The sequence below is a fragment of the Lemur catta genome, chromosome 14 (assembly GCF_020740605.2).
Source record: "Lemur catta isolate mLemCat1 chromosome 14, mLemCat1.pri, whole genome shotgun sequence".
In the NCBI taxonomy this organism is placed as follows: domain Eukaryota; kingdom Metazoa; phylum Chordata; class Mammalia; order Primates; family Lemuridae; genus Lemur; species Lemur catta.
In genome coordinates this window covers 11,228,718-11,244,528 of record NC_059141.1, presented here as the reverse complement: position 1 = coordinate 11,244,528, position 15,811 = coordinate 11,228,718, and the positions used below count along the sequence as shown (strand labels likewise).

At 38.6% G+C, this 15,811-nt stretch overlaps 1 protein-coding gene across 1 annotated transcript in view; it reads right to left on the bottom strand.

Moving 5' to 3' along the window:
* The window catches only part of PDZD8 (PDZ domain containing 8), a 73,082-nt gene that overhangs the window by 30,890 nt on the left and 26,381 nt on the right, over positions 1-15,811 (bottom strand). The window lies entirely within an intron of this gene.

The following is a 15,811-nucleotide window of genomic DNA, read 5'->3' as shown; positions in this document are numbered from 1 at the left end:
ATTACAGGCCTGAGCCACCATGCCTGGCCAGGATTCTCATTTTAATTGGCATTCAGAAGCCTCAAAGAGACAACAGGATTCAAAAATAGCTTTTATAAAAGATTCATTGCAAAAAGCTAATGAAAAGCTAAAAATGTATGATATCCCTCATACTGAGATGCCTGTCAGGAACCTAAACATGGAAATAAAGGAAAACTCTTGAGTCCCTTCAGGGGAAATTCCAAGTATCTAGCTAGTCTTGAAAAGTAAATGAACAACATGATAAACAATAAGAAAGTAATAATAGTCTCCTCCCATGCAAGCCAGAGTCACAAGGTGTTTTAGGTTTCCTATAGAAACTAAAAGATAACATCTTAACATATGTTCTTAAGTTGTTTTTCAGAAACACCCACCAGATGGAAAATGCTATTATATAGACCTCAGATAAGGGTGAACTGAGGACTGAACTCTGATGCTTTTCTTTGTTCTAAATTTCTTCCTGAGGGGCCTGGAGAGAGTCACATCCACAGTTGAAACGTTAACATTCCTTTCCAATCCAAACTTTAACATTCCTTTCTGCTGACCCAAGTTTTAGACAAGGCCTTGTTTCCTTAAACAACTGCTAATCAAAGAATCGCTCAACCTACCTAAGACCTGTAAGCTGCCGCTTTAAGATATCCTGCCTTTTTGTGCCAAACCAATGTATAACCAACTCCATATATTGATTTATGATTTTGCCTGGAACTTCTGCTTTCCTGAAATGTACCCCTGCCTTTAAAAACCCTTGATTGTAAATGGGAGTTCAGGTCTTTAGCTGCCCGTTCTCCTTGCTTGGCACCATGCAGTAAGTGCCTTTTCCTCTCACTGCAAATCTCTGCATCAGTGTTTGGCTTTGCTGTGCTGGGTGAGTGGACCCTAGTTTGGTTCAGTAACAATAACAGTGATGATAAAACAGATGTGACTACTACTGCTCCGTGTGCTATCCTACTTTGCCTGAATATTCAGGCTACTAAGTGTCTGAATTGCCTTTCTTCTCTGAAAAAGCAGTTCAACTGTTTTCTTTATAAGATAAAAACCACCTGAAAATTCAGGAGATAATCCTTGCATGACTTATACTTCCTGGGCAAAAGCAGGGTTTAGGGATACAATAGAGAACTTCCTAAACCTAGGGAAGACCCTCAAAAGTTTTCCGTGGAATTCAGTGTCTTAATTGGAACCTATGACCCTGGTATTATTGACCTCTACCCAATTACACTTGTTGCTGGGGTCCTGGGAAGCCCAGAAATGTATATAAGGAGCAGAATGGTATTCTTCTGAGAATATTAGCGACCCAACAAGTCCTACCTGGTCCACTTAGCGGCCAGGCAAAGCCTGAATAATCACAAATGACCTTTTGAAAACCATTCCTAAAATATTTCCCACTTGAACTAACTAGTCTGTTCTCTAGACCAGCATGCAAAAACAAACAAACAAACAAAAAACAAAGATGAGGCTGTCACTGATTTTAAAGTTCACTTGGAAGCCCATTCTAGCTTCCCTTGAATTAATGCGGGCTCATAAAAAGACAAAACATAGGATGAAAGGCTACAGGACTGAGCTGAACTAGTAATCATAGCAGCAGATTTTAAGAGGACCTTAAAGAACAAAATAAGAAACAAAAGACTTTCAAATTAATGGCCTTGCAATTACAGGAGCTCTATAGCAACCAACAACCTGGAACGACCACTGGGGCTACCTCAGGGTGCTCCTGCAATAAGGGAACCCTACCTCAGCAGTTTCCAAAGAACTGTTGCCACTTGTGATACAACCAGGACACTGGAAAAGGGGCTTCCTCCAAAGATTTCTTGCAAAGCCCTTAAAGACAGGCTTCTGAATTTTCTCCTAGGCTCATCTGTGTACTTCCTTATAAAATCCTGTGGTGAATTCCTATGATTCCTCCTCTGTGTCTCACTTAACTGACACACTGGAACCTGCTTATTCTTCAAGGAGATTAATGACAAGTACTCCGGAATACAGGTTTCTGATAACTTTAAGATTATAACATTGGACTGGGAAAGAATTTACAGTACTCTAATGAAGAAACTGATAGTTTCATGAAACTGCTAACCAAGATCAAGCAGAACAGGAATTAAATGGAACTGAGTAAACTGATGAGAATAATTTGTTATGACTTTTTATTTGAAACATTGCTGGTTCTTTACTGTTTTGTTTTCCAGATTTAAGGAAACTTTCTTTTTCCTTTTTTTTTTTTTTTTTTTTTTGAGACAGGGACTCACTCTGTTGCCCAGGCTAGAGTGCCGTGGCGTCAGCCTAGCTCACAGCAACCTCAAACTCCTGGGCTCAAGCAATCCTCCTGCTTCAGCCTCCCGAGTAGCTGGGACTACTTATATATAAAGTATATATATTTTTAGCTGTCCATATAATTTCTTTCTATTTTTAGTAGAGACGGGGTTTCGCTCTTGCTCAGGCTTGTCTCGAACTCCTGAGCTCAAACAATCCGCCTGTCCCGGCCTCCCAGAGTGCTAGGATTACAGGCGTGAGCCACCGCGCCCAGCCTCTTTTTCCTTTTAAGCTATCTATAAGCTTATAGCAACTTGGTGAAGTTTATTTTTGTGAACAAAAATTGAAACATTAATTTTTTTCCCCTACCTGATCCCACCAGAATTTGGAAATTATTAGTGAACATTCTATATTTTCATGGCAATATAGTCATTTGCATAAGTTCACTAAGACTCTGCTCTCCTTGTAAAAGGGCACAGCTGGAAATACTGATTATACTACCAAAGTTTTGACCAGAAGGTCGTATTTTCAAATATGACCAGACAACTTTAAGGGACTAAAGTTGACTTTATAGAGCCAACAATATCCTCCATCCCTGAAAAACTGGCTTGGTACCTTGAATACACAGTTCACATAGTTGTCTTATTCGTGAGTAAAGAATGTCACTTCCTGACAGGCCAGGGGAACCTTAGGACATTTTGGGAACTTCAAAAAGAGAGAATACATCCAGATCTATTAGGTCCTACAAGTGAAGTATGATGGTAAGTCCTTGGCTTGGTTTCCTTAGCCTCAAGAGGCTTTGAAAAGTTGAATCTGAGATTCCTTACCAGAAGTTCCAACAAAGCAAATTTAAAAAAAGCCTATGTGGTCAATCATTATTCTTGCTGTATGTATGTAAATAATCAGGCCAAGTTTGATGAGGCTAAACTTATTTTGCAAACAAATTAGTCCTACTTTGACTATCTTTGGTATAAATAGGGGTGACTACAGAGAAAAATTATATTTCAGAAGAAAAACTACAGTACACCTGTTATTAGATTGTGGCCCTACTAATCGTTTCCAAGTTTTTATTATCTACCTGTAGACTAAACTGGATACTGAATTCTTCCAGTTTCCTCCGATAGTTGGCTATGAGTCTCTAAAGAACAAGAATTGCTCTGTTCTTCAAGCCCTCTAAGCTGAAGCTGGACAACTTGATGTAAATTTCAAGGGACAAGTCTGATGTTTGGGCCACACAGAGAGTTCACCAAACCACTTGATGCCATAATGAGAGACACTCAAACTGCAAAATCAGGAGAAGAAGTTGACAACTTTATCTGTGGACAGCTTTGTCCAAGATGTTGGAACAAGACTCCCTATCATAATAAAATGCTTTCTTCTCTTAATTTTTCCTTGCTTATGCCTACCTCTTTCACTTGGCAGGATAATGTAATTAAAATGTCACAATAAATAGTTTCTGTGGGTAACTAGACAGAGTGTTGGATCTGTCATGTCAAACCCAAATCTTTATATGACCTAAGAGATTGTTAGTCCACTTAGTGGGTAACTTTAGCAACATCCTTAATATAACTGTTTGTTCAAATTGTACTAGTGGGTAAATGGGCAAGATGGCTGACCAGAGACACCAGCTGCCAGAGCATCTCAGTAAGAAGGAGAAGTTTTAGATGAAAGAGAAAAAACAGATGGACAAACATACATTGGATGTGGGTCTGAAGGAAGGTTGCCAGCGCCTTCAGGAGACTCCATAGGAAGCAGCTGTAGTACAGAACAAGAAGGAGCAAGTCATCAGCAAAGATCAACCCCTGAGAAGCTTGGAGTCCAGCAAGAAGGGTAGGTGGAATGGTTTGTTTTCCCTCCCTTGCATCTCTGACAGTTGGTGGATTCCCGAGCTGCTGGAGAGACTTTCTGCCCACACGAACTGCACAGAGGCTCCTGCAGCCAGTGAGCTGGGAACTTTTTGTGGAAAGGGCACCAGGCTCCCAGCCCCGCTGGGGCACTTCCCGCCCCCAAAGACTTGAGCAGGTGCCATATTGCTTTGCCACTCACCATGCGCCTTTGTCTTTCCCAGGGGCTTCAACTCCTGAGGTTTCATCCTGCTCCTTCTCACACAAACATTTCCCAACTATGGCCCAGACTGCAGGAGCCACAGGGGTCCAGTGGATCCCAGGTGATCTGCATAACTGAAGAGCCCAGACACTCTGGGCTGACTGCCTCCCTGAGAGAAGACTGGAGATGACCAGAGTTCTAGCATTCCTCCATACAGATTCTTTTTCCTCCCCTTCTCCTCCCTGACTCATGGCTGCTGAGAGAGACAATTGAACCTTCCACAGAGAGTGGGGCTCAGAGGCCCTTCCTCTAGGGATCCTGCAGCAGACTGAAGGATGCTCAGACTGTAAGCTCCCTGCTTGCCAGCCCTTCCTGGTGCTACTTGCCTGGTGGCTCCATTAGAGCAGGGCATGCATGCCCCAAGGTGGAGAGACATTGATGCTGCTCAGGCAACCCTTGGGTGACTTCGGACCAGCACGCTTCTCCCTGACATACTCTGGGATTGATCTTCTTGATCTCAGGAGGCAAGGGAGCCCACACGGGCACATCTGGGAGGAAAGCGCAGTGTGAGTCCTAGCTGCGGCATGCTCGCAGGGCACCCCCTTCCCCTGTGGGAAGGCTACACGATCAGCTCAGGCTGGGATCTTGGGCGGGGAACCTCCTGGCCCACAGCACAGTGGTGGGAGAGCTTGGCTGGCTTGAGTTCCTGCCTGCCAGGAGACACTAGGGTAAGACTATGTAGCAGAGGAGCAGGGATAGGAGCAAGGCCCACCTCAGACTGCCACTTTGTGAATCTTAGATGGACCTGCTTTTACAGACTTTCTGGTTGGGTGGGGCCACTTCAGCCCCTCCCCAGTGGCTCTCCCAGAAGTTGGGAGAAGACCTTTGACCTCTACCAAAACTGGTCACGGGACCCAAAAACACTGCAGCTCGTTCCTTCTGGCAAGCACCTTCTACCGACAGGGAGATCAATTTGCATGCCCTTTGTAGCATTTACTGACTCAATTTTACAGGGTGTTGGGGGGTGTGTCCAAGGAGTGGCCATTTGGAGGAATGCCTAATCCTCCCCATAGAAAAACTGAGCTACTGGATAAGGGTGGAAAGAACCCAGCCCAGGGCCTTGCCATACAAGAATTTAGCCCCCTTCCCCAAGAATAGCCTTCCTGGTTTAGTGACTTTATCCTGCCCCTCCTACCAGCGGCTCCCTTAGTGGCCAGAAAAGCAACTTCTGAGCCCTGCCAAGGCCTTGCAAAGCCTTTCAGGCTACCATGACCTAGCTACAAACTGCCTTGCTCCCTTCCCCCTACCTCAGAGGTGCTGGAGATCAAGAACCCCCCTGGGAGCTACAGGGTCCCTCCTAAAGCTTGGGGCACTCAAGTACTCCACCTAGGGAATCAGAGTCTACCACAGATACAAAAGAACATCTTGGCAGCTGGCTCTGTCACACAAACATCAACCAATGACCAGGAGAACAATAATATAGTCATCATAGCATCTTCCAACTTAAGCAAACAGGGTGTGGCTCATTCACACTCACAAGTACCACCCACCATCACTGAGAGTAAGCAGGGGACCTAACTCACCACACACTGTTGGGAAGAGGTAAAGAGGGCAGGTCAGAGTAACCTGAGAAGTATACCAAACCTGCTAGAACACCCCATAGGCAACTCAGGACCGGCACTCCTCTCCCTGGCATGCTCAAGGATTATCTTTGGGGACCTGGAGACAGCCCCATAAGCCCGGTCTAGCACCCCCAGGTCTCAACTGAGAGGCCAGATGAGAAGAAATCAGCAAAAGAACTCTGGAAAAATGAAAAGTCAGAGCAAATGGACACCCCAAAAAGAAAACAGTAACTCCTTATCAATGGATACCAACCAAAATGAAAAGATTGAAATGACAGATGAAGAATTCTGAATATGGATTATAAGGAAGCTCAATGAAATACAAGAGAAAATAGAAACCCAACACAAAGAAACCACAAAAACAATGTAGGAAATTAATAAAAAATTGACTAAGGAAATAGAATTACTAAAAAAAAATCAAACAGAACTTCTTAAAATACAAAATTCATTCAAAGAGATACAAAATACAGTGGAAAGCCTTAAGAATAGGCTGGATCAGGCAGAAGAAAGAATCTCAGAGCTTACGACAACACTTGTGAGTTAAACAAGTCAGTCAAAGACAAAGAACCAAGAAACAAGAGGAACGAACAAAACCAACAAGAAATATGGTATTATTTAAAGAGGCCTACACAAGAAGAAAAAAGGAAACTACACAAGGGTTGAATAAACTATTTCAGGGAATAATTGAGGAAAGTTTCCCTGGCCTTGCTAGAAATCTAGATATCCAGGTACAAGAAGCTCAAAGGATCCCTGGGAGATTCATCGTGAAGAGTCAATCACCATGACACACAGTATCAGACTGGCCAAAGTAAACATGAAAGAGGCACTCCTATGAGCTGTAAGGTGAAAGCAGCAGGTAACTTGCAAAGGAAAAACCATCAGACTAACTTCAGACTTCTCAACTGAGACCTTATAAGCCAGAATAGAATGGGGCCCCATTTTCAGTCTTCTCAAACAGAATAATGGCCAGCCTACAATTCTGTATCCTGCAAAACTAAGTCTCTTATATGAGGGAGAAATAAAGACTTTCTCAGACAAGCAAACACTGAGGGAATTTATCAAGACCAGACCTTAGAACTGCATTTTACCCAGATCAGCACAATAGACACCCACCAGTGTAAAATCATCCAAAAGCTAAAGGTCAGAGCCCGGATACCACAATGACTCAAGAGGTAAAACAAAGTAATAAAGTTCTACTCAACAGGATGAACAGAAAACCACCTCATTTATCAATTCTTTCAATAAATGTGATTGGCTTGAACTCCCCATCAAGAGACATAGGCTGGCTGAATGGATAAAAAAAAATACAAGCCAAGTTTTATCTGCTGTCTCTAGGAAACACATCTAATCCACAAGGACTCCTTCGGACTCTAAGTGAAGGGATGGAAAACAATATTCCATGCAAATGGAAACCAAAAGAAAGCTGGTATAGCCATTTTCATGTTAAATAACATAGACTTCAAATTAGCCAAAGTAAAGAAAGACAAAGATGGTCATTATATAATGAAGGGAAAATTTCAAGAAGAAGACATAACAATCCTAAATATTTATGCACCCAACATAGTTGCACCTAGATTCATAAAGCAAACCCTACTTGATCTAAACAAAATGATAAACAGCAGCACAGTAATAGCCAGAGACTTTAACACCTTAACACACTTTAACAGATCCTCCAAGCAAAAACTAAGCAAAGAAACAACAGACTTAAATGGAACTCAAGAACAAATGGGCCTCACAGACATTTACGGTACATTCTACCCCCAAACCACTGAATATATGTTCTTCTTATCAGCTCATAGAATATTCTCTAAGACTGATCACATCCTAAGCCACAAAACATGTCTCAACAAATTTTAAAAAATAGAAATTATACCATGTATCTTCTCAGACCACAGTGAAATAAAATTAAAAATCAATTTTAATAGAAACACTCAACTCTACACAAAGTCATGGAAATTAACCTGTTGAATAGTTATTTGGTCAAGGAGGAAATTAAGATGGAAATCAAAAGATTCCTTGAACTAAATGACAAAGGGGACAGGTCATCAAAATATGTGGGATTCAGCAAAATCAGTCATAAGAGGAACATTTTGATGTAGCCATAAATGCCTACATCAAAAAGACAGAAAGATCACAAATCAACAATCTAATGAATTGTGTGAAGGAACTGAAAAAGAAAGAGCAAACCAATCCCAAACGCAGCAGAAGAAAAGAAATAACTAAGGTCAGAGGAGAGCTAAATAAAATTGCTAATGAAAGAATTACAAAGATTAATGAAACAAAAAGTTGGTTCTTTGAAAAAGTGAACAAATCAACAGGCCTCTTGTTAGAGTAACCAGAAACAGAAAAGGATTCTAATATGCTCGATCAGAAATGAAAAATGAGCTATTACAACTGATACCACAGAAATACAAGATGTCATCTCTAAATATTATAAAAATCTCTATGCACATAAACTTGAAAATGTTGAGGAAATAGAGGAATTCTTGGAAACACACAACCTCCCTAGGCTCAACCAGGAAGAAACACAACTCCCGAATAGACCAATATCAAGTAATGAAATTGAAGCAGCAATAAAAACTCCCAGACCGGATGGTTTCACAGCCAAATTTTACCAGACCTACAAAGAATTGGTACCTATACTACAGATATTATTTCATAACATAGAGAAGGAAGGAATCCTCCCCAGCTTATTCCATGAAGCCAATATCACCCTGATACCAAAGCCAGGAAAGGACACAACAAAAAAAGAAGACTACAGACCAATATCCCTTATGAATATAGATACAAAAATTCTCAAAATCTTAGCAAACCAAATTCACTTGTACATCAAAAAGTAATCCACTCTGGGATGAAGTAAGCTTCATCCCAGAGATTCAAGGATGGTTCAACATTACACAAACCTATAAATGTGATTCACCATAAAAATAGAAGCAAAAACAAAGATCATACGACCCTCTCAATAGACACAGAAAAAGCATTTGACAAAATTCAGCACCCTTTTATAAGAATTCTTAACAAAATAGGCATAGACACAACATACCTCAATGTTATAAAAGCCATATATGACAAACCCACAGCCAACATCATACTGAATGGGAAAAACTGAAAGCATTCCTGCTTAGAAGTGGAACCGGACAAGGTTGCCCACTGTCACCATTTCTGTTCAATGTAGTGCTGGAAGTCCTACCTAGAGCAATCAGGCAAGAGAAGGAAATCAAAGGTATCCAAATGGGGAAAGAAGTAGTCAAACTGTCACTCTTTGCTGTTGATATGATCTTTTATCTAGAAAACACCAAAGATTCTGCAAAGAGACTCCTGAAATTGATAAATAAATTCAGCAGAGTCTCAGGTACACAAATCATTCCTATACACCATCAACAGTCAAGTTGAGAATCAAATCAAAGACTCAATACCTTTCACAACAGCAACAAAGAAAATAAAATACTTAGGAATATATTTAACCAAGGAGAGGAAAGACCTTTAGAGGGAGAATTATTAAACACTGAGGAAGGAAATCACAGAGGATGTAAACAAATGGAAAAATATATCATGTTCACAGATCGGCAGAATCAACACTGTTAAAATGTCTACACTACCCAAAGTGATTTACAGATTCAATGCAATCCCCATTAAAATACCAATATCATTTTTTGCAAATCTAGAAAAAATAATTCTACACTTCTCATGGAACCAGAAAAGATCCCAAATAGCCAAAGCAATCTTAAGCAAACAGAACAAATCAGGAGGCATCACTTTACCAGACTTCAAGCTATATTACAAGGCTATAGTAACCAAAACAGCATGGTATTGGCACAAGAATAGAGACATAGACCAATGGATCAGAACAGAGAACCCAGATATAAAACCATCCTTATATTGCCATCTGATCTTTGACAAAGCAGACAAAAACATACAATGGCAAAAAGAATCCGTATCAATAAGTGGTGCTGGAAAAATTGGATAGCCACATGTAGAAGACTGAAACAGGATCCACATCTCTTACTACTCATAAAAATTAATTCATAGTGGGTTACAGACTTAAACCTAAGGCATGAAACTATAAGAATTTTAGAAGAGGCTAGAAGAACTATTACAGACATCAGTGTAGGCAAAGAATTTATGAAGAAGACCCCAAAGGTAATCACAGCAACAAAAATAAATAGGATCTGATTAAATTAAAAAGCTTCTGTGCAGCCAAGGAATCAATAGAGCAAATAGATAACCTATAGAATGGGAGAAAATATTTGCATGCTATACATTTGATAAATTTAAAACTTACAAATTGTTTGTCTCTGGAATTTCCCATTTAATATTTTCAGATCACGACTGACTAGGGTAACTAAAACCATGGAAAGTGAAAACATGGATAAGAAGGGGCTAGTGTATATACCAAGAGAACAATAAACTTAACAGGTGTAGTGGTTATATCACTGTCAGACAAAATAAATACCACGACCAGGAATATTATGAGACAAAGAAGAATCCTTCATGATGCAAAAAAAAAGTCAATATATCAAAAAGAAATATGCACCAAATAATCAAACTGCATGAATCAGACAAATTCACAGTCATGGTTGAAGATCTCAACATATTTCATTCAGTAATTGCAGAACAAGCCCCCCCTATCAGTAAATATACTGATCTGAATGACAACACAGGCAGTCCTCACCTTGTATTAACTGAAACTTGTGCATAACAGAATTGTGTCCCAGCTCTGCACTGTTCTGATATACACAATTTTAGTGAACATAGGGCCATGCAAAGTGAGACTGTCTATATATCTTTTTGTATAGTTTTGGATTTGGGGAAGCATATTAATGCTCTACATATTCAAAAATCAAAAATCAATAAGGCTCAAAAGGCAAGAGACTGAAACTGAAAGCAACCTGAAACAAATGTTCAAATGAACAACATAATCACAGCAAAGGGGAAAATGAATCTAACTGATTTATGAACATAGTATTTGACCATATGCCTGCAATCTTGGGTAGATTTGAGGAGAATTACAAATGAATCTTGAACTCTTTGTAGTAAATGTTTTTTGTACTTTTATGCACAAAGCAATTGAGATGTATAACAAGATTGAGCAAATGAGTAAGAGCACTGATGTTGTTTGAGAGCCATGAAATACAAAAAGGGGGAAGAACAAAGGCAAGGAACAACCCCATAAGGATGGACTAGAATTGAAGGTATAGGTTCAGTATCTCTTATCCAAAATGCTTGGGACCAGAAGTGTTTCCAATTTTCGATTTTTTTCAGAGAATATTTCCTTATACATAATGAGATATCTGGGGGATGAGACCCAAGTATAAACATGAAATTCATTTGTTTCACATATGCCTTACAGCCTTGAGGTAATTTTATACAATATTTTTGATAGTTTTGTGCATGAAACAAAGTTTGTATATGCTGAACCATCAGAAAACAAACATGTCAAATGTGGAATTTTCCACTTGTGGTGTCATGTCAGCACTCAGGTTTCGGAGTTTGAAGCATTTTGGATTTTGGAATTTCATATTAGGGATGTTCAAGCTGTATCTCATGAACTTATAATTATGTATGTATAAAGGTATATAAATGTATATGTGTACAAGTATATATACATAAATGTATTTCCTTACTCTGTCTGCTCTAGGGGGTCTATGAACATATGAAGTAGCAATAAACGCACCCAACACCCAGATCTTGGTTCCTGATACTATTCACTACTAAAAAGAACCAGGGCTCTTTGGAAAAATAGCTGATTCTAGGGCTACAGGAGAGAAGATACAAGATAAACCCAGAACAGCTTGTTATACCAGAAAGTAATGAAGTACTCAAAAAAAAAAAAAGATGGGTCATGTCACATGCACACAGGGGCCAGCTTGAGGGAGTTCCTACTGGCCAAATCTAGGACAATTTAGGCACTAAAATAATTAAGGACAGTGAGGAATAATAAACACTGAGAAATATAAGAATTCATGAGTCCATGCTGACAATAAATAAATGGGGAAGAAGAAAAGACTTGGTAATAAAGTGTCGACTGCTGAGATTCTCTGTAATTAAGCTATATTTAACATTTAAACTTTTTAAAAAAAGATGTAATTTTGGAAGCCAGTGAAACAAAATAACACCCTAAAAGCTGTTGAGAAAATATAGGCTTTAGAACAGCATGAGTGTGACTCAGTGAAGAACTGACCTTAATTAGAATCTCCTTCTCCCTTTAATGAGTACAGGCTATCCTAAATACACTGCTTTGGAGCACAGTACTCTCACACAACAAAACTTTATAGCCCTTGCCTTCACTGATCATAATCTTACTTTGTTTTTTAAAATGTAACTGGTTGATAAAATCAGCTCCCAAAAATGTTTCCACTGTATCAGTGGGTTTTTTGGCACCAGGAACTGGTTTTATGGAAGACAATTTTTCCATGGACAGCGGAGCATGTGGTGAGGGGTAGGGGGCGGTGACTTTGGGATGATTCAAGCACATTACTTTTATTATACAGTCAAACCTCTCTGCTAATGATAATCTGTATTTGCAGCTGATCCCTGGTGGTAGCATTACCACCTCAGCTCCACCTGAGATCATCAGGCATTAAATTCTCATAAGGAGCATGCAACTAAATCTCTCGAATGTGCAGTTTACGGTAGGGTTCATGCTCCTATGAGAATCTAATGCCGCTGCCGATTTGACAGCAGGCAGAGCTGAGGCGGTGATGCGCGTGATGGGGAGCAGCTGTAAACACAGATGAAGCTTCACTTGCTTGACTGACCCTCACCTCCTGTTGTGTAGCCTGGTTCCTAACAGGCCATGGACCAGTACTGGTCCACAGCCCAGGGGTTGGGGACCACAGCACTACATCATTCGATGTCCTTTACTTAAATATCTGTGAAAACTTCCGCTTAGAATTTGGTGCAAGAATTTTTTCTCCTGAAGTAGAAAAACGTGCACCGAAAATAGTTTCAGAAAAAAAGAGTTAAGTGTATGTGAGGTGATATGTATGTTAATTAGTTTGATTTAGCCATTCCACAATGTATACACATTTCAAAACATCCTGTTGTATATAATATACACATTTTGTCAATTAGAAAATTAATTTTAAAAATAAAAATTAAATTTTTAAAAATGAATATAAGAGCTAAGTAATCAATCGAGTTTCCCTTGTGGCCTTGGCTGCCAGAAAACTGATCTTCTCTACTCTGTATGGTTGTTATTGATCTAATTCCTCTTTTATTTGACATATACATAAGGCTATATGCTTTCACTGCACAATACCTCTAATCCTTTAAGATAGAGGATGGACAGTAAGTTAAAAATTAAAAAATAATAATCTTAACAATATGATTGCAACACTAATGTGAAACAATCTCTTAATGGCAGTACTACAAATATGGCAATTGAATTCATCTGTGGTTAAAACAATTAGCTTTTGTCAACTCAAAAAAACATGCAACTGTTCAGAATGACTGCTTTTTAAAAAAAGACTTGATAAAAGCAAAGTGTTAGAATCAATTTTTACAAGTAAAATTGCCTTTCCATCCCCAAGCTATTGCTTAGGAAATTCAAAACTATATTTCAGATAATTAGAAAAGAACCTTCCTCATTTTTACAAGTAAAATTGCCTTTCCATCCCCAAGCTATTGCTTAGGAAATTCAAAACTATATTTCAGATAATTAGAAAAGAACCTTCCTCTATAGTGAGAGACTCTTTTAAATTAATAAAATTCAAATTCCAATTCTCACAATCAAATGGGTAAAAAAGAACATAGCTTTGTTTAAAGATTTTTTTCCTTGATAAATACTGTAATGATTATATTAAGACATAATAACAGAAGCTACAACTATAGGCTTATTATGTGGTGGACACTGTGGTTTAGTTGCCTATCTCTGATCACAATTATCAGCAAGGGAGCACCCTTGCCCATCTTACAGATGTGAAACTTGCCTAATGACACAATATAAGGGCACATGGCTAGGATGTGAATTCAGTGCTTTCTATAACTCAAAAGTCTGTGTTATTTCCACTTCATATAAAATGATAGATATTATTTGGTCCTTCCTCCAAAAAAGGGCACTGTTATTTGTACTTCCATTCTCTCTAGTGTTTCTTTTTGCTTCAGAGATTACAATAAACCACAAAAGTTGAATTTATATTCAAAACAAGGATAAAAATTGAAATAAAAATGCTTAGGTTACAGTAATATCTTCTCTTTAGTTTGAATCCTATAAACTTGGAATCTACTTGAACTGAGAGTTCTATTTTTATACTAAGAAAAAGTTTACAAGAAAAACAAAAATGTAAGATTTTAATGGAAAGAATGTTCAAACTTCAATATGAAGATAAAAAAGCAGAAAGAATTGAGAACAACGTATTCTCTCCTTCATAAACACTTTTAAATAATCCTTAAACTATATAAACAATAACACAGCACCACAACACTGAGTAACTTTTACGTGTTCAGGTTTATAAAGATAGTGCCTGGAAATGTCTTTTGGTAGTGTACCTGTTCCAAAGATTAATTTATCACCTGGAGAAAGGTGCTGGCTATATAGCCCAAGCATAAAGGACTAACTTAAGAACAAACCGATAAAAGGGACTATTTTTCAGGCTTTCCCCTTCAACTCAATTATACACTCTCTAAAATACTGGTTCTTAATTTTTAACCATGTGATACAGTCACAAAAATCAAACATTATAAAAAAGTTTATAGTGAATAGTTCAGCTGTCACCTTGACCCCTGTCCATCATTATCAAATCACTTCCCTCCCTCTTTACCCTGTAAGAATGTTTATTGGTTTCTCATGTATCCATTCTGAGATTTATTATACAGTTCCTTATTAAAGTACATTATGGGTACTCCACAAATTTTAATGCTTTTCTTTGTATCATTTATCTCAATTTAACATGACCTAAATAACGTCTGGCTACATTTTCTCAATGCCTTATGCAGTCTTTGATTCCTGTAGCAAGGTGTAAGTGAACAGTATTTTAGATAAAGCAAAAGAATAGTGAGCAAAGGTGATAACAACAAAGCTAGTTGTTACATAGCCACAAGCTAACAGACATCTAATCAATCCATAACACCATTGGCAACACTAAGGCAAATGTACTAGTTTTTTTCTAAATACCTAGCATAGTACCTAATACATTTATTTCATTGTACACTGCAGTTCCTTTTACAAAATACACAATATATTTAGTCCCCTTTTTTTTAATAAAAGAAAATTCCTTGTCAACGAGACTTCCTATTATAATGATGCACAATCCTGAGTCACCCCAGGACTTAAAAAAAGATTAAGTATGTTATCAATATATTCAAATTAACCTATTAGCAAGGACATAAATGTATTGGGTACAAAATATACAAATGTATTGGGTACAAAATATAACCTCTGTACTCAAGAATTTATTTTTATTATAGGTTGGAAATAACAGTGATAAGTACCAAGTAAATGGTACAAACAAGTGTCATAGACATGTAATCTAAGGATAGTATACTTGTACTTAGAATGATCAGGAGAGACATTAAGAAGGTTACCTTTTGAGCTGTTAGGTGACAAAGACTCTTTGCTTAGCCAAACTTTAGTCAGGTTTTCGAATCTTCGGCCAGGCCCATCTGTGCACTTTCTAACAAAGTCCAGTTTTAGCAAAGAATCCCCATCCTTGATACCTCATCATCTTTCACTGTCCCCCTGGTAACATGTGATCAACCTGGACTGTTATCAGCAAGAATTGTGATAGGCCGGTTTAGCCAGAATACTCCATACTCTTGATGTTTCCTCTTAGTAATTTTCTGTCCACTGATCCCCACACTGGCTCCTTGGCTATAAATTCCCCCTTGTCCATGCTGTATTTGGAGCTGAGCCAAATCTGTCTTTCCCATTGCAAAACCTCATT